The sequence below is a fragment of the Carcharodon carcharias genome, chromosome 12 (assembly GCF_017639515.1).
Source record: "Carcharodon carcharias isolate sCarCar2 chromosome 12, sCarCar2.pri, whole genome shotgun sequence".
In the NCBI taxonomy this organism is placed as follows: domain Eukaryota; kingdom Metazoa; phylum Chordata; class Chondrichthyes; order Lamniformes; family Lamnidae; genus Carcharodon; species Carcharodon carcharias.
This window is the reverse complement of record NC_054478.1, coordinates 14,030,235-14,049,406: the sequence shown is the minus strand read 5'-3', so window position 1 is coordinate 14,049,406 and position 19,172 is coordinate 14,030,235. Positions and strand designations below refer to the sequence as shown.

At 44.1% G+C, this 19,172-nt stretch overlaps 1 protein-coding gene across 3 annotated transcripts in view; it reads left to right on the top strand.

Moving 5' to 3' along the window:
* Positions 1-19,172, top strand: part of map3k2 (mitogen-activated protein kinase kinase kinase 2) — a 121,397-nt gene that overhangs the window by 829 nt on the left and 101,396 nt on the right. For 2 of the 3 annotated variants that reach the window (XM_041201387.1, XM_041201384.1), the window contains exon 2: positions 332-437. The exons of the other annotated variant lie outside the window; for it this stretch is intronic. The gene's annotated coding sequence lies outside the window, so the exon portion shown is untranslated. The remainder of the gene's footprint in view (positions 1-331; positions 438-19,172) is intronic. 3 annotated transcript variants of the gene reach the window in all.

The window sequence follows — 19,172 nt, the reverse complement described above, 5'->3', positions numbered from 1 at the left end:
GACACAGACACACGGACAGAGACACACGGACAGACAGACACAGACACAGACACAGACAGACACAGACACACGGACAGAGACACACGGACAGACAGACATAGACACAGAGACAGACAGACACAGAGACACACGGACAGACAGACACAGACACAGAGACAGACAGACACAGAGACACACGGACAGACAGACACAGACACAGAGACAGACAGACACAGAGACACAGACACAGAGACAGAGAGTTGGCGATTCGGCTCTTACTTCGCTGCCCCAGATTCCGGGCTCGGTTCCCCCGCCCCCCACCGCCTCCACTTCTTGTTTTTGGCTCTTCCAGGCCCGGCTGCCCCGGCTCTAAATCTGCCCGGATTTCACCCCCTCCTCAGCCGGCGTCCTCACTGGGGACTGAGGAAGGGACCCGGCCATCGTGAACTTGGCGCAAGGTGAGTACTTGGAGAAACTTGAGCTGCGACTGGCCCCTGGAACCAGAATTATATTGTCTGCCGATCTAAGGCTGTTGTGGGACTGTGTTTTCACCCTGGTTAAAATTGTGGTACAGTACTGGTGGGGACGGGTCTGTCACTGTATAACACTGGGGTACAGTACTGGTGGGGACGGGTCTGTCACTGTATAACACTGGGGTACAGTACTGGTGGGGACGGGTCTGTCACTGTATAACACTGGGGTACAGTACTGGTAGGGACAGGTCTGTCACTGTATAACACTGGGATACAGTACTGGTAGGGACAGGTCTGTCACTGTATAACACTGGGGTACAGTACTGGTGGATACAGGTCTGTCACTGTATAACACTGGGGTAGAGTAGTGGTGGGGACAGGTTTGTCACTGTATAACACTGGGGTACAGTACTGCTGGGGACAGGTCTGTCACAGTATAACACTGGGCTCCAGTACAGGTGGGGACAGGTCTGTCACTGTATAACACTGGGGTACAGTACTGGTAGGGACAGGTCTGTGACTGTATAACACGGCGAAACAGTACTCGGGGGGACAGGTCTGTCACTGTATAACACTGGGGTACAGTACTGGTGGGTACAGGTCTGTTACTGTATAGCACGGGTACAGTACTGGTGGGGACAGGTCTGTCGCTGTACAACACTGGGGTACAGTACTGGTGGGGACAGGTCTGTCACTGTATAACACTGTGGTACAGTACTGGTGGGGACGTGTCTCACTGTATAACACTGGGGTACAGTTTTGGGGGCTACAGGTCTGTCACTGTACAGCACTGGGGTACAGTACTGGAGGGGAAGTTCTGTCTCTGTATAACACTGGTACAGTACTGGTGGGGACAGGTTTGTCTCTGTATAACACTGGGCTACAGTACTGTTTGCGACAGGTCTTTCACTAAAACACTGGGGAACAGTACTGGTGGGTACAGTTCTGTCACTATATAACACGGGTACAGTACTGGTGGGGGCAGGTCTGTCACTGTATAACACTGGGGTACAGTACTAGTGGGGACAGGTCTGTCACTGTATAACACTGGGGCACAGTACTGGTGAGGACAGGTCTGTCACTGTATAACACTGGGGTACAGTACTGGTGGGGACAGGTCTGTCACTGTATAACCACTGGGGCACAGTACTGGTGAGGACAGGTCTGTCACTGTATAACACTGGGGTACAGTACTGGTGGGGACAGATCTGTCACTGTATAACACTGGGGTATAGTACTGGTGAGGACAGGTCTGTCACTGTATAACACGGGTACAGTACTGGTGGGGGCAGGTCTGTCACTGTATAACACTGGGGTACAGTACTGGTGGAAACAAGTCTGTCACTGTATAACACTGGGGTACAGTACTGGTGGGGACAGGTCTGTCTCTGTATAACACTGGGGTACAGTACTGGTGGGGACATGTCTCCCTTTCTAATACTGGGGTATAGTATTGGCAAGGACAGGTCTGTCATTTTATAACATGGTTACAGTACTGGTGGGGGCAGTTTCATCACTATAACACTGTGGTACGGTACTGGTGGAGACAGGAGGGTCACTGTATAACACTGTGGTATAGTACTGGTTGGAGACAGGTCTGTTCCTGTATAACACTGTAGTTCAGTACTGGTGGGGACAGGTCTGTCACTGTATAACACTGGGATACAGTACTGGTGGGGATGGGTCTGTAACTTTATAACACGGGTACAGTACTGATGGTGTTGGGTCTGTAACTGTATAACACTGGGGTACAGTACTGGTGGGGACAGGTCTGTCACTGCATAACACTGGGGTACAGTACTGGTGGGGACAGGTCTGTCACTGTATAACACTGGTACAGTACTGGTGAGGACAGGTCGGTCACTGTATAACACTGGGGGTACAGTACTGGTGAGGACAGGTCTGTCACTGTATAACACTGGGGTACAGTACTGGTGGATACAGGTCTGTCACTGTATAACACTGGGGTAGAGTAGTGGTGGGGACAGGTTTGTCACTGTATAACACTGGGGTACAGTACTGCTGGGGGCAGGTCTGTCACAGTATAACACTGGGCTACAGTACAGGTGGGGACAGGTCTGTCCTTTATAACACTGGGGTACAGTACTGGTGGGGACAGGTCTGTGACTGTATAACACGGCGAAACAGTACTTGGGGGGACAGGTCTGTCACTGTATAACACGGGTACAGTACTGGTGGGTACAGGTCTGTTACTGTATAGCACGGGTACAGTACTGGTGGGGACAGGTCTGTCGCTGTACAACACTGGGGTACAGTACTGGTGGGGACGTGTCTCACTGTATAACACTGGGGTACAGTTTTGGGGGCTACAGGTCTGTCACTGTACAGCACTGGGGTACAGTACTGGAGGGGAAGTTCTGTCTCTGTATAACACTCTGGTACAGTACTGGTGGGGACAGATTTGTCTCTGTATAACACTGGGCTACAGTACTGTTTGCGACAGGTCTTTCACTAAAACACTGGGGAACAGTACTGGTGGGTACAGTTCTGTCACTATATAACACGGGTACAGTACTGGTGGGGACAGGTCTGTCACTGTATAACACTGGGGTACAGTACTAGTGGGGACAGGTCTGTCACTGTATAACACTGGGGCACAGTACTGGTGAGGACAGGTCTGTCACTGTATAACACTGGGGTACAGTACTGGTGGGGACAGGTCTGTGACTGTATAACACGGCGAAACAGTACTTGGGGGGACAGGTCTGTCACTGTATAACACGGGTACAGTACTGGTGGGTACAGGTCTGTTACTGTATAGCACGGGTACAGTACTGGTGGGGACAGGTCTGTCGCTGTACAACACTGGGGTACAGTACTGGTGGGGACGTGTCTCACTGTATAACACTGGGGTACAGTTTGGGGGCTACAGGTCTGTCACTGTACAGCACTGGGGTACAGTACTGGAGGGGAAGTTCTGTCTCTGTATAACACTCTGGTACAGTACTGGTGGGGACAGATTTGTCTCTGTATAACACTGGGCTACAGTACTGTTTGCGACAGGTCTTTCACTAAAACACTGGGGAACAGTACTGGTGGGTACAGTTCTGTCACTATATAACACGGGTACAGTACTGGTGGGGACAGGTCTGTCACTGTATAACACTGGGGTACAGTACTAGTGGGGACAGGTCTGTCACTGTATAACACTGGGGCACAGTACTGGTGAGGACAGGTCTGTCACTGTATAACACTGGGGTACAGTACTGGTGGGGACAGGTCTGTCACTGTATAACCACTGGGGCACAGTACTGGTGAGGACAGGTCTGTCACTGTATAACACTGGGGTACAGTACTGGTGGGGACAGGTCTCTCTCTATAACATTGGGGTACTGTACTGGTGGGTACAGGTCTGTCCTTTATAACACTGGGGTACAGTACTGGTGGGGACAGGTCTGTTACTGTATAACACTGGGGTACAGTACTGATGGGGACAGGTCTGTCACTGTATAACACTGGGGTACAGTACTGGTTTGAACAGTTCTGTCACTGTATAACACAGGGGTACAGTACTGGTGGGGGCAGGTCTGTCACTGTATAACACTGGGGTGCAGTACTGGTGGAAACAAGTCTGTCACTGTATAACACTGGGGTACAGTACTGGTGGGGACAGGTCTGTCTCTGTATAACACTGGGGTACAGTACTGTTGGGGACATGTCTCCCTTTCTAATACTGGGGTATAGTATTGGCAAGGACAGGTCTGTCATTTTATAACATGGGTACAGTACTGGTGGGGGCAGTTTCATCACTATAACACTGTGGTATGGTACTGGTGGAGACAGGAGGGTCACTGTATAACACTGTGGTATAGTACTGGTTGGAGACAGGTCTGTTACTGTATAACACTGTAGTTCAGTACTGGTGGGGACAGGTCTGTCACTGTATAACACTGGGATACAGTACTGGTGGGGATGGGTCTTTAACTGTATAACACGGGTACAGTACTGATGGTGTTGGGTCTGTAACTGTATAACACTTGGGTACAGTACTGGTGGGGACAGGTCTGTCACTGCATAACACTGGGGTACAGTACTGGTGGGGACAGGTCTGTCACTGTATAACACTGGTACAGTACTGGTGAGGACAGGTCGGTCACTGTATAACACTGGGGGTACAGTACTGGTGAGGACAGGTCTGTCACTGTATAACGCTGGGGTACAGTACTGGTAGGGACAGGTCTGTCACTGTATAACACTGGGGTACAGTACTGGTAGGGACAGGTCTGTCACTGTATAACACTGTGGTACAGTACTGGTGGAAAGAAGTCTGCCACTGTATAACACTGGGGTACAGTAGTGGTGGATACAGGTCTGTCACTGTATAACACTGGGGTACAGTAGTGGTGGGGACAGGTTTGTCACTGTATAACACTGTGGTACAGTACTGGTGGGGACAGGTCTGTCACTGTATAACACTGGGGTGCAGTACTGTTGGGTACTAGTCTGTCACTGTATAACACTGGGGTACAGTACTGATGGGGACAGGTCGGTCACTGTAGTGCAGTACTGATGGAGACAGGTCAGTCACGAAAACACGGGTGCAGCACTTGAAGTTCACTGTAACACGAGTGCAAAACTGGTTTGTTCTGGTCTGTCGCTGTAACACCGAGGTACAGTACTGGTGGGATTGGGAATGTCGCTGGTCGTGTGAGCTGTTTAAATCAGTAGACTCAGCTTATTCCTCTCTGAGCATTGTATATTTATGTACATTGCTTTATGTAATAGCTCCTCCCCCATAACCCTTGAAGTTTTTATCCAGTTCCCTTTTGAAAGTTGTTATTGAATTTGTTCCAACTGCCCTTTCAGGCAGTGGCTCTAGATCATCATAACTCACTATGTAAATAAAACTTTGCTCATCTCACATCTTTCTTTTTGCCAATTACCTTAAGCCTGTCTCCTCTCGTTAGCATCTCTCCTGCAGTGAAAACATTTTCTTCCTGTCCAATCTATCAAAGCCATTAATAATTTTGAACCCCTCTATTAATAGCCGATTCTAATACCCAGTAGAAAAGAGACTCTGACCAGGCTTCTTTTGAAAAAAACTTGATGAATTTAATTATAAAACAAAACTTCTTTTAAACAAGTTTCAAGAACTGTTTGACACATGATTGTAATCTGGAAGTGTAACCAACCCTTTCAAACTTCCCCAGCATGCACACATGGGAGCACACAAATAAAAGACTAACAGATAGCTTCTGCAAATTTGGGACGATGGCAAAAAGAATCTTTCTCAGAAAGAAGAAATTAAAGTTCACGGAGGTTCGATGCTGTCGGTCTGACGTTCCCTTGGGTGAAGACATGCCACTGGGCCCAGTAGATGATGGGAAGTTCACCAACGATGCTTCAGCGTGGAGGAGAGTAAAGCTGGACCAAATCTTCTTGTCTCAGCTCGCAAGTCCAAAATTATGCAGACAACCTTCACTCAGATGAGGATTATTTGGCTACAGGCTGAGAACTACACACAGTTTCACAAAGCAGAGAGGGAGAGAGCGCTAGTCAGGGTAGCCTTCTGTCCTCCGCCTTCCCCCCAGCAAGATCGAAAGCAAAACTACAGGTTCAAATTAAAGGTTTGTCTCTGCCATGTGATTGCCTTTATGTCTTCCAGCAAAGGGCTTTGCAGTTCAAAACAAACAACTCCTTCTCAAGTATCAGGTGATTGCTTGGAAGATGCCTACTTGTTGACAGTTCAAGTGAACTTAGGATTTTTTTTAAAAAACTGTCGGCAGCCTCCAATGGCCAAATAATGCAATGTCCTTCCACGTTTTAAAAAGAAAAATCCAATTTAAAGAGATATGATTCTATCACCCATAGATCTCTGTTCCTGACCCCCTTTAAAATTATTCCATTTAATTTCTTCTGACCAAAATGCATCATCACGTCACACTTTGCTGCAGTTTCACCAGTCCTCCTGAATTCTGTTGCTATTCTCCCTCTCGCAGTTCACTATATTTCCAAGTGTTATGTTATCTACAAACTTTGAACTTGTGCCCTGTTTGATGAAGTGCTGTTTTCTGTCTCTTAGCCACTTTTGATACCATGATGTCACTTTCCCTTTTTATCCCTTGGGCTTCAGTTTTGCTAACAAGTCTATTTTGAGATACTTTATCAAATAAATGCCTTTTGAAAGTCCATATACAGAGCATCAACTGTATTACCCTCATTTACTCTCTCTGTTGCTTCATCGAAGAACTCAATATAATTTGTTAGATATAATCTGCCTTTAACAAATCCATGCTGACTGTGTTTTACTCATTCACGTTTTTCCAAATGACAATTAATTTTGTTTTGGATTGTGATCTCTGGATGCTCCCCTGCCATTGATGTTATGCTGACAGGCCTGTAATTTTGGGTTTATGCCTGTCTCCTGTTTTGAAACAGGGGTGTTATATTTGTAACCTTCCAGTCCTTTTGGCTTCACTTCCAAGTACAAGGGAGATTGAAAGGTTGTGGCCAGAGCCTCCAACATTTCCACTTGTATTTCCCTCAGCAGCCTAGGATGCATCTCATCCAGACAGGGTGACATTTTTATTCTGAGCATTGCCAGTCTTTTAAGTTCCTCATTGAAACCCTTCTGCCTGGTCAGATCACTTCCCCATAATGACACTGCCTGAATTGCACCAGTACCTTTCCATGTGCCTTGCTTAGTAGATACCATAGACCGTGGAACATAAGTCAAACTTTGAAGCTTCGAAAAATCCTTCCAAAAACGGAATATAACGCCGAGCATAAAATGTGCAGGAGGACCCATTTCTGTTTGTTGGTTGCCATGCTTTGTGTGGGCCAGTCTTAAACTCCTGCGCTTCTGTCAGCAGCACGTCTTGTGCTACCTGCTTGAGACCATGCACTGACTGATAAGGCAAGTTTAGCACTAAACATGTATCTCTGAGCTGAAAAATTGAGGTCAACTACTAAATGCGAGTATTGCTCTAAACATTCATTGAATAGCAGAAAAATGGGTGTTTGACTTATGTGCCGTGTTCTACGATAATTCCATGCATTATTACTTTGATTAAATTTTTTTCCAATTTATCTGTTGTAAACATCCATTTATCTCTTCTGGTCGTACTTCATTGGTGTACTTCAGAGTCACATAGGAAGAAAGGTTGGCCATGCAGCCGCTCGAGCCTTTTCTGTGCTCCATATCGATCTTGGCAGATATGTAGCTTTGTTCTATTTACTTGCCTTTGTTCCATAACCTTTCCTTAATAAAGTATCTGAGGTCTTGAAAATTTTAGTTGTCCTCAACATCTGCAGATTTTGGGAGAGTTCCAGATTTCCAATTCCCTTTGTGCGAAAAATTGCTGTTTGATTTCACTCCTGAATGGTGCAGTCCTAATCTGAGAATTAAGCCCCCTTGTTCTGGATTCCCTCACTGGAGAGAATAGTTTCTCTGTATCTGTGCTATCAAATCCTTTTAACACCTCGATTCGATCACTCCTCATCTGTCTACTCAAGGGAATACAAGGCAAGTTTCTGCAGTTTGTTCTTATAATTCAAACCTTTAATGCCTGGTGGTATTCTGGTGAACCTCAGCTACAGAACGTAAGAAATAGGAGGAGTAAACCTGCCATTCAATACAATCATGACTGATCTTCAGCTTCAACTTCACTTTCCTGCCCGTTCCCGATATCCAGTGATTCCCTGGGAGAAAAAATGATCTGTCTGTCCCAGCCTTAACTAAATTCAACGATGGAGCATCCACAACCCTCTCGGGTAGAGAATTCCAAATATTCACAACCCTTTGAGTGATGAAATTTCTCCTCATCTCAGTCCTAAATGATCAGCCTCTTATTCTGAGACTGTGCCCCTGTGTTCTAGATTCACCAGCCAGGCATAAACCCAAAATTACAGGCAGGGGAGCATCCTCTCAGTATCTACCTTGTCATGCCCTTTCATAATCTTGAATGTTTTAACGAGATCACTTTTCATTTTTCTAACCTCCAGAGAACATAGATCCTTCAAGGCCAATATATCTATCTTGATGCATGGTGCTGAAACTGAATGCAGTGCTGTAAATGTGGTCTGACCCATGCTCTAACTGCTGAAACATCATACCTTAGCTTTTGTATTCCAACCCTCTTGAGATTACTTTCCATTTACCTTGATTACTTTTGGTACCTGTTCACTAGCTTTCAGTAATTTATCACTTGGGCACCCAAATCTCATGCTCTTCTGCAGTTCCTGGCCTCTCCCTGTTAAGAAAATATTTTAATTTACCTTTCTTGGGTCCAAACCAGATGACCTGACACTTCCCCACTGTGCCCCCTTGTTCTCGATTCCCTAGCTAGGGGAAACAGCCTCTCAGCATCTCCCCTGTTAAGCCCCTTTAGAATCTTGTATGTCTCAATGAGATTGCCTCTCATTCTTCTAAACTACAGAGAATATAGATCCAATTTACTCAATCTCTCATCACAGGACAGCCCTCCCATCCCAGGACCAGTCTAGTGAACCTTCACTGTACTGCTTCCAATGCAAGCTTTTATGGTTTCAGCCTTTCATCATGAGATGTTTGCGCTGTTGCGGGGGACAACTCTTGTTTTAAGCATTGCTTGGTGCAACTCAGGAGCCCCACTTTGCCATGGCAGTCAGTAGACTGAGAAGGTACGTGATTCACTGGCTTCTGTTTTCTCCGGGCCCTCTCTTGGCAGTTAAGTGTTTCGCTTCTGCTCGCCTCTTCCAGTGCTCTTCCAAACAGTTAGCCTCCAGAGGTCACAGCCGTCAGTTACTGTCTCCCAGTTGTTAGTGTTAGTGTCCGTCAGTGCAGGTGTCCTTGTAGTGGAGATACGGACACTCAGAAGGTCGTGCCCCAGTGGCCAATTCACTGTATAGCAGAAACAGCCCTCATACAGCCCTCATTCATCTGATGAACTTGGCCAGCCAATGCAGATATCCTTCCCTTAAATTGGAGACCAAAACTGTGGTCTCGCAAAGCCCTGTACCATTGTAGCAAGACTTCCTTATTCCTGTACTCCGATCCACTTGCAACAAAGGCCAACATGCCATTTGCCTTCTTGCTGCCCTTGCATGCTAACTTGCTGTGCTCCTTGTACAAGCACACCCAAGTCTATCTGAACATCAATATGTACAAGTTTCTCACCTCTTTTGAAAAAAAGCATTCCGCTTTTTAGTTCTTATGGGCAATATGAATAACCTCACACTTCCCTACGTTATACCTCATCTGCCATCTTGTTGCCAACTCATTTGACCTGTCTATATCTCTTTGCAGCCTCTCTGTGTCCTGCTCACAGCTTGCATTCACACCTAGCTTTGTATTGTCAGCAAACATACACACATTACTCTGTCTCTTTGTATAAATTATTAATATATATTGTAACTAGATGAGGCCCTAGCACTGATCCTTCCAGCATTGCACTTGTCACAGACTACCAATTTGAAAAAGCCCCATTTGCTCTCCTCTTCCTGTCTTAACCAATCCATGCTGATATATTACCCTCAACTCCATGAGCTCTTATCTTGTCTATTAACATTTTGTGTGGCACCTTATCAAATGCCTTTTGGAAATCCAAGTATACTACACCTGCTTTACCCTACTAGTTACTTCCTCAAAAAAACTCATAATAAACTTGTCAAACAGGATTTCCCCTTATGTAAAACCATGTTGACTTATTCTAATCATAGCATAGTTCTAATCGACTATGTTTTTCTAAGTGCATTGTTAAGACTTCCTTAATAAGAGATTCCAGCTTTTTCCCAACAACTGACGTTAGGTTAACTGACCTGTAGCTCACTCTTTTCTCTCTCCCTCATTTCTAGAACAGTGGTGTTACATTTGCTAACTTCTAATCTGTTGGGACTGTTCCAGAATTTAGAGATTTTCAAAAATCATCCACCAGCTTGGCACCTATTTCTTTTAGAACCCTAGGATGTAGGCCATCAGGTCCTGGTGATTTGGTCAGATTTTAGTCCCTTGAGTTACTCCAATACTTCTTCTCTGCCAATATTAATTTCCTCTCTTTTTAGCCCCTATGTTACTGTCTATCTCTGGTGTGAAACTTGTGTCTTCAACTGTGAAGACAGAAACAATATTTGTTCAATGCATCCACCATTTCCTCATTGCCCAGAATAATTTCAGCTATCTCTGCTTCTAAGGGACCAGCATTTACTCTAGCTACTCTTTCTTTGCATATACCTGTAAATGCTCTTACAACCTGTTTTTATAGCCCTGGCTGGTCTATTCTTATACTCTATTTTTCCCCTTGTTGTCAATTTTGGGGCCATTTGCTCATTTCCTTCATCCAGGTCATTAGCTTACATGGTTAATGGTTAAACACTGAGGTCGCCAATGGGAGAACATTCCCTTTCACTTTATCCTTACTCTCTCTCCAAACCAGTGATCAATCCATGTTACAAAGCTACCACCAGTTCTGTGCACTTTCACCTGGGTTTACCTTTCCTATATTACTGAATGTTTCTTTTAACTTCCTTGAAGCCACCTCTTTAGTAACCTTGTCTGCTCATTGGTACTATAAAGACTGAGTTGGCACTGGTCTCAATCTGGTTCCTTATGAATGTGGGTCAAAGAGCATCAGACTCCTGGTTCTTACTTGGTGTTAAATTAGTGGCCTTGCCAGGAAATGAGAGAGTCTCCTCTGTCTTGTCAGAGCTGTTTTTCAGGGTTTGGAACCTGTGCATGATGTTGGGCAGAATGGAGGGAGCTTGAATCTGCACCAAACTGTACAATACTTAACCTCAGTAATGATGCATATTAAATAAATATAAGCTGTAGTTCTGTTGGATAAGTTTGTACCAGGCACCTGATAAGCTCAATAGTACAAATACAAGGCAGTATTCCATCCAATGTATTTGTTTGCACTCTTGTTTCTGCAATGTGATTGTTGGCAGCGGGACTGCAGTAACGCATAAAGCTGGCTGTGAGAAATAATATCATGTACCTTTGAACTATGTGAACAGTAATCAAATTTTGAATTTTTAAAATTGAGCTGTGTCGGGCAAAGTATCTTTTGATCTTTGTGATGTGGGTGAGAGATTGATAGTTACAAGTGAGCACTTTTGGGGTGAGGAAGTGTACCCCACAAGAAATGTTTTCACGAAAGAGCCCTGATTGATCTCTCTACTGCCTGATGAGAGACTGCCCTGTCAATTGTTTGGATGGATTGTGGAAGGGGCACTTTGGCAGCTGGAATGTTCGCTTTCAAAAATGAGCAATGGCTATTTTAATTGTGTATTCGTCACATTTAACCTGCCCGATGGAATGCAAGTTATGAAATCCGTTTGTATAAGAGTAGCGCACTGTTTGTCTGACACTCTTGTGGGCAGCCTGCTGACTCAAATATGGTGATTTCTGCACTGTTTCTGTACTGCAGTGTGTCAAATCCCTTCCGCCAGGGGCTTGCCAGTTATTGAACAGATCTCACGATGGCTCATTTGATAACTGATGTGTGTAGCCAGAGTGTGGTTGGAAACCAAGCGCAAAAGGAGTGTGGAGTTTGGTTATTTGGTGCAACTGTGAACTCGCTGCACAGGAGGAAGGATGCTTTTGTCTTCAATATTTGTAATGGTTTGTGTTACAGGTAAATATTTACCTCAATTTACCTGTAACACAAATGAAATCAAATAAGTTATTAAAAGACTAAAGAGTATATAAACTGGATACATTGATTGCATTAATAATTAAATAAATAAAACAGGATTATTATAGGGATGACAGTGCCAGGTGGTGTGCCATTTCTGCAGCATGTGGGAGTTTGCAGAGAGCCATGTGGTTCTGGGTGCTATCTGGACACTTTTGCCCCAACATGCAGTCACACTCCTTAGGTTAGGAAGTGGTACAGGACTGGTCAGGGACTGGAGGGAGGATTGAGGTAAGGAGATCTCTTGCAGTGCTGTGCTGGAGGAGCTTCTTATCCAATAGAAACTAGGTTCCTGCTGCCTGTGTGGTTGAACAAATAAACCACAGCTCCCTAATATAGGGAGCCGTTCGAGGGTAAGTTAAAAGGAAAGCAAAACAAGATTTCGAGTTTTAAGACTTATAACTAACAAACTAAAATCAACATCAACTAAATGCTACTTAGGTGACAAATACTCTAAACTACAGAAAAGATAACCCTTATTAATAACAAAAACAGAATTACCTGGAAAAACTCAGCAGGTCTGGCAGCATCGGCGGAGAAGAAAAGAGTTGACGTTTCGAGTCCTCATGTCCCTTCGGCAGAACTAAGTAGAAATAGGAAAGGGGTGAAATATAAGCTGGTTTAAGGTGTGTGTGTGTGTGTGGGTGGGGGGGGGGTTGGGTGGGGGGAGAAAAGTGGAGGGGGGGGTTTGGTTGTAGGGACAAGCAAGCAGTGATAGAAGCAGATCATCAAAAGATGTCACAGACAACAGAGCAAAAGAACACATAGGTGTTGAAGTTGGTGATATATATCTAAACGAATGTGCTAATTAAGAATGGATAATTAAGAACCCTTATTAATGTCTGAATGTGACCAATAACCCCATGCCGCATACATACAGCACACTTTCCACAGAATTGTACTCTTTTCAGGAAACAGTCTTAAGTCACTCCCAGCTTCCAACAGGCTCATGTCTCTGTGTTTCACCAAGTTGTAATGCCCAGCGACTGTTGGAGATCATCTCCCTCAGTTCTCCGACCTGACTTTCAGCAGTAAGGCCCACTCCAGTGATTTCTTCTCCCAGCCTTGCCAGAGTAAATCCTCCAGTGTCCTTAATTCGCTGCAGGTTCCTTATCTTCAACCGGTGGACCAACGTTTCTAAGAATTCTGCCTGGTAGCTACCAGAGAAAACAGCTTTTCCCCATGCAGATCCAAGCAACTGCTGTTCTTTGCCCCCCCCCCCCCCCCCCCCCCCCACCCCACCTCCCGCCTCTCTCTCTCTGCTGTTCAAAGTCTTTGAGACAGAAAGCCTGGAACAACAAGAACATCTGGTTTTGCCTTTATTTTCAGGTATTAAACCAGGCATGTGCATTTCGCTGGTCTCTATGGTAACTAAGCTATAGAGACTTGTTAGCCGGCAGAACTTGTAGCAGATCACATGACTTTTTTCATTATAGGATGTGATCATTTAAATTTATGGCTGCGTCCCTGGAAATTGCAACTTTTGCAAAGCGAAACAGCTTTTTGTGAATCATGGGTTCCCATGGGAATCACGGTTAAAGCTAGAGTTAGGTTAATTTGAACATCGCTCACCTAGGAAAAAAGCATGTACAGGTTGAGATACTGTAGCATACATGTGCAGCGCTGTGCCTTCCTAGCCGAAATAACTTGCAAAGTGAAATAAAGCACTAAATTTAAAATAAATCCTGTATAGGTTCGAATTAGATAACACTCACCAGCCTCGAGATGTTTTAAAACGTTCACTGCTGCTTTCTTACCAGAATCAGAATCACACTACTGGCACTTCCTGGGCATTTCCGGCTCATGTTTAAAAATAATGCGCAAGTCTCGCTCATAGCAGGCACTCCCGAAGCTCCAAATTTTAAACTAAATTTAGATTCAACCCTTGACTTGGAAAAGCAACTCTGGCTTTGGATGTCTCTGGGTTTTGTCAAAAACGCCTTGCTGCCTTGAAGACAGTACAGACAGCCTCTTTAACAATGGCGCCAATTAGGTCACGGGGCCTAACGCTATATGAAGGGAGCTAATGCGCGATGACAGGCAACGATGATGCACATGCCGATGAAGACAGGCCGCGATGGCGCGCGGTCGTGTGCGCGCAGTGATAGCAGACAGCCTTAACGTGGCGTGACTCTGAAGCGGAAATCATGACTTAAATTGGGGGGGGAGAAACTGACCCAAAACTAAAGCAACTTTAAAATGAAACAATTTAAAGTGCAGTAACTTACATAGGACTTAGGAGCAGGAGTAGACCATGTGGCCCTTCAAGCCTGCTGAACCATTCAGTAAAATCATGGCTGATCTTGTGGTCTCAGCTCCACTTTCCTGTCTGTCCCCCATAACTCTCGACTCCCTTATTGATCTAAAATCTAACTCAGCCTTGAATAAATTTCAAGACCCAGCCACCACTGCCATCTAGGGAAGAGAGTTCCACTCTCTAATGACCTCCTGAGAGAAACAATTTCTCCTTATCTCTATTTTAAAAGGGAGACCTCTAATTCTTAAACTATGTCCTGGAGTTCTAGTCTCCCCTGCAAGAGGAAACATCCTCCTGTGATCCACCCTTTCCGGCCCCTCAAGATCTTATATGTTTCCAGAAGATCGCCTCTCATTCCTCTAAACTCCAATGGGTATAGGCCTAACTTGTTCAACCTTTCTTCATGAGATAAGCACTTTATCCCAGGATTAAGTTGAGTGAACCTGCTCTGAACTGCTCCAAGCACAATTATATATTTTTTCAAATGAGACTAAAACTGTACGCAGCACTCAAGGTAAAACAAGGACTTATTGTATTCCATTTTACCTTAAAGAGACAGTCCAGAACATAATCACCTTATGAAAGCCTGCAGTTGTAACAAGTGGTATTCTTGGTTTTGTACATGGACGTTGAAGCAGGAAGTGCCATGCTGCTTTGTACAGGAGATTGGTTACACCACGGCTGGATATGGAGTGGAGTGCTGGATTCCCTACAATAGGGAGAGTATTAGAATCATGGAAAGAGTATGTGAATATTTACTAGAATGATCCCAGGGTTTACAGAATATAGTTAGGAAGGCACAAAAATATTGGGGCTTAGATTGTAAAATAGTTTTGAACAAAAATAGTTATAACAAGTCTATAAATCCAGAACAAATAGTATAGACTCAGGATAAATCATTAGATGAATGAAGAGAGAAATTCAACAAAATGTTTTCATGTGGGGAGGTTCTAAGAACATAGAATACTTTACCACAATGGACTATTGAGGTAGCAACTATAACAATTTAAGAAGATATACAAAGAGCAAGAATTGTATGGATAGCTCCAGTAAGAGCAGGAATAAGGCCATATGGCCCATCAAGCCAGCTCCGCCATTCAAATGTTTATGGCTGAACTTCTACATCAACTCCACTTTCACATGCCAACTCCTTAATTCCCTTAGCATCCGAAAGTCTATCGTTTTCAGTCTTGAATGTACTCATTGGCTGATTATCCACGGCGCTCTGGGGTAGAGAATTTCAATGATATACAAACCCCCGAGTGACAAAATTCCTCCTCGCCTCAGTCCTAAATGGCTGACCCTTATTATCCTGAGACTGCAGCCTCCAGTTCCAGGCTCTTCAGTCAGGGAAACAACCTCTCAGCCTCTATACCCTGTGAAGGTCAACAGATATTTAGGGCCAAGAGATGACTGGAGATTCTGATGCAACTAAACTATGAAATCCATCACCAATCCCAGCTGTTTATTGAATATCTAGGTTAAATCTCATCAAACGTAAAAGTGATAAAAGCATTGATCCTTTCCCTGTTAGCCAAGTTTTCAGTCACTCCCATTCTTCTTTCTGCCTCAGTGGCCGTTTCCCATGTGCCTATTTGTGACATTTCTTTGTCTATAAGGTGCTGTATAAATCCATCACCATATTTTATGACAATCTTATTGAAACACATACTGATACAAACTTACAAATTAGGAGCAGGTGTAGACCACTTGGCCCCTCAAGCCTGCTCTGCCATTCAATAAGGTCATTGCTGATCTGATTGAAATCTTCACTCCACATTCCTTCCTGCCCTTGGTAACCTTTCACCCTTTGCTTATCAAGAATCTATCTACCTCTGCCTTAAAAATATTTAAGAATCCTGCATCCACTGCCTTTTAAGTCTTTTATCTCAAAATTTGGGAAAGTCTTAGTTTTAACATTGTTTCTTGGAATGCTCATAGGAATGTACTTAGGGCAGGAGTAGGTCATTTGGCCCTTTGAATCTGCTGCACCATTCAATAAGATCATATCTGACCTGATTGTGGTCTAAACTCCACTATGCCGTCTGCCCCCCATAACCCTTAACTCCCTTGTCTATCAAAAATCATCTAACTCTGCTTTGAATCAATTCAATGACCCAGCTTCCACTGCTTCATTGGGAAGAGAATTCCACAGACTAATAATCCTCTGAGAGAAAAAACTGTTAAGGTAGCTGCTTTCAGATTGCTGGGTGTTTTAATTGGGTTTTGTTGCTTCTTCCAGGAGATTGCGTGGTTTCAGCTGGGACTGGGGGGGGTGCGGGGAATACATTGTGATGCACAAGGAATCACAATAGTATTGGATGGGCTGGATGGGTTGAGGGTCTTTATTTATTTGTCATTGTACCCTGAAGGTTTGATGCATCTTATACCCAACACTGTTCATGCACAGCATCTTCAGCAACACCAAGGGACAAATTCTGTCAGTTGAGAAACAGATTAGTTCTGGTTGGTCAGTAATGAATGGTTTTCAGCATTTTTACCCAACATTGAGAGACAGCTCTACCTTTGGGAATCTTTGTTTTCTACGTTTCTTTGTGAAGCTAGTTGAACTGATTCAAGTGTACACTTTTAGAAATGTATTTAGCTGACTGTGTCCGCTTTAATATTGAGTCCTGTTGAAGGCAAGAGCCTTTTCATTCAATTTCTCCTATTATTTATGAAGTGGAACTTTTCCAAAAAGATTTTCTGATCCCAGTTGAGCAGAAGAATCTCCCGATGAAACGTTCTGGAACATCAGGATGAGCAGTGGGTAAATGTGACATTAGGTATGTGAGATGTGATAGATTGACAGATAGTGAGCATAGTTCATCTTGTTGCAGGCAAATCATGGATTCTTTGCCCGGATAGATGAGAAGCTGAACAGCCAGGTTCCCTGTGTTACTCTCCCTCCTTACAAAAAAGAGAGAACTTGCCTGAAGTATACATGACACTGGCAGGGTGACACTTTTTTCTCCTGAGACGGTGGTGGTGGTGGTAGCTTGCCAGGTCATTTTCAGAGGGTATTTAGAATCAACCACATAATGCGGGGTTGGATTCATGTATCAGCCAAACTGGGTAAGGCAGGCAAGTTTCTTTCCCTGAAGGGCATTAGTGAATCAGTTGAGTTTTTAATGATATTCTCTTGGTTCCCTGGAGTTGGCCACTGAATGACCAGATTTAATGAATTTGATTGAACATTTCTGTCAGATCTTTATCTCCTCTATAGGCTCATGCCTTTAAATCATTACTGCTTCTTGGACAGTCCCTTGGGACTGAGGATGACTTGATTTTACTCCAGTTTGATGAGTTCTGTGATGGCTGATAAATCCAATGTAGATTCTGCCACATGGGCAGGTGATGCTTGAAGAGTTGTTTAAATGGATTGCTTGGAGATTTGTACACTCCCTCCAATGCCTTGAATTTGCCTCTGCACATTCCTGATGAGCCTTTCTGTGTTCGGTGCCTTCCTGAATTAGCCTTCTCCATTTTGGTCAGTCACAAGACAGGGCCTCCCATGAGTTGATGGCTACGTTTAACCTCTTCAGGGAATGCTCTGAAGTCATCAGGGAAGCTTTGGGGACACTCCTGAAGCGTTTCTGCTGTGCTCCTGGGAGTGTCCTGCCGTGACTGAGTTCCACATGGAGCAGTTACTTCGGGATTCTGGTGTCAGGCACACGAACAACATGTCCCACCCAGCGGAGCTGGTTTTGAGTGATTAATGCCCCAATGCTGAGCGAGTTGGCATACTATTAAACCAATAACTTATGTATCTGCATCCCAAGATCTATCTGCTTCTCTACTCTTTAACAATCTTTCAGGGTTTGCTTCCTCTCGCTATTCCTTTTCCCAAAATTCCCTAGTTCATTTCTCTCTCTGGACATATCCATCCATGTTGCTAACATGTCTGTGATCTCCTATTTTTACCCTCTTGGTTTGCCATGCCCTCCAATTTTGTATCATTCTTCTTGTGTGTTTGTCATTTCTTCAGAAGCATTTTAGCCCAGCTGCCTTTATGCATGTGGCTACATCTCCCTTTAACATCATGTGCTTTCATTTTCATAATAAGTCTTTTTGTGGCATTTTGTCCAATACCTCTTTAAATGCAAAATAGATTGTTTTGAAGAAATCACAATCAGTCATGTTAATCAACCTCAGTCTACTTTGAACAGGCCCAAACTGACCCTTTATAGCCCATGTCACTCTGAATATTCATAAAGCAGGATGAAATTAGTGAATTTTGGAAGCACAAGACACAGTGACTTACAATTACTTGACTTGTCCTTTTCCCTTTCTTTTGGCGCCGTGCACCCTCCAGTGTTCTGGATGCATTTCATCCATGCTTGATGATTTTATACTGCAAGAATACTGATCTCCATTCATGGCTCTTCCACAATCTCCTCAGATACTATTACAGTTTGCATTCACCCTTAAGTAAAAAAAAACGCCTGAGGTGAATTGCCTACTAAGCATAGTCATGTTCAAGGACAAGATGGCATCTTTCTCTTAAATGGTCTTGCTTCTGCTATTCCTGAAGCCCTTATATTGATTCCCAGTGCTTGACACATCCTATTAACCTTCCTAATCCCTTTGCTTCCCCTTGATACAAGGATGCAATTAATAGCATCCACAATAGCATCCAGTTTCTGCAGGCATTGTAGAGGTAACTGCAGATGTCATTTCACACCTCTTGCAATGCAAAGAATACAACCCCAAACAGCTGAAATCATAATTCCACCCAATCATACCTGATTTTTACACCCCAACCAATAATCCTATCTTGAGTCAATATTCACTCTGATAATAATGAAGCTCATAGTTTTCTTCTGTATT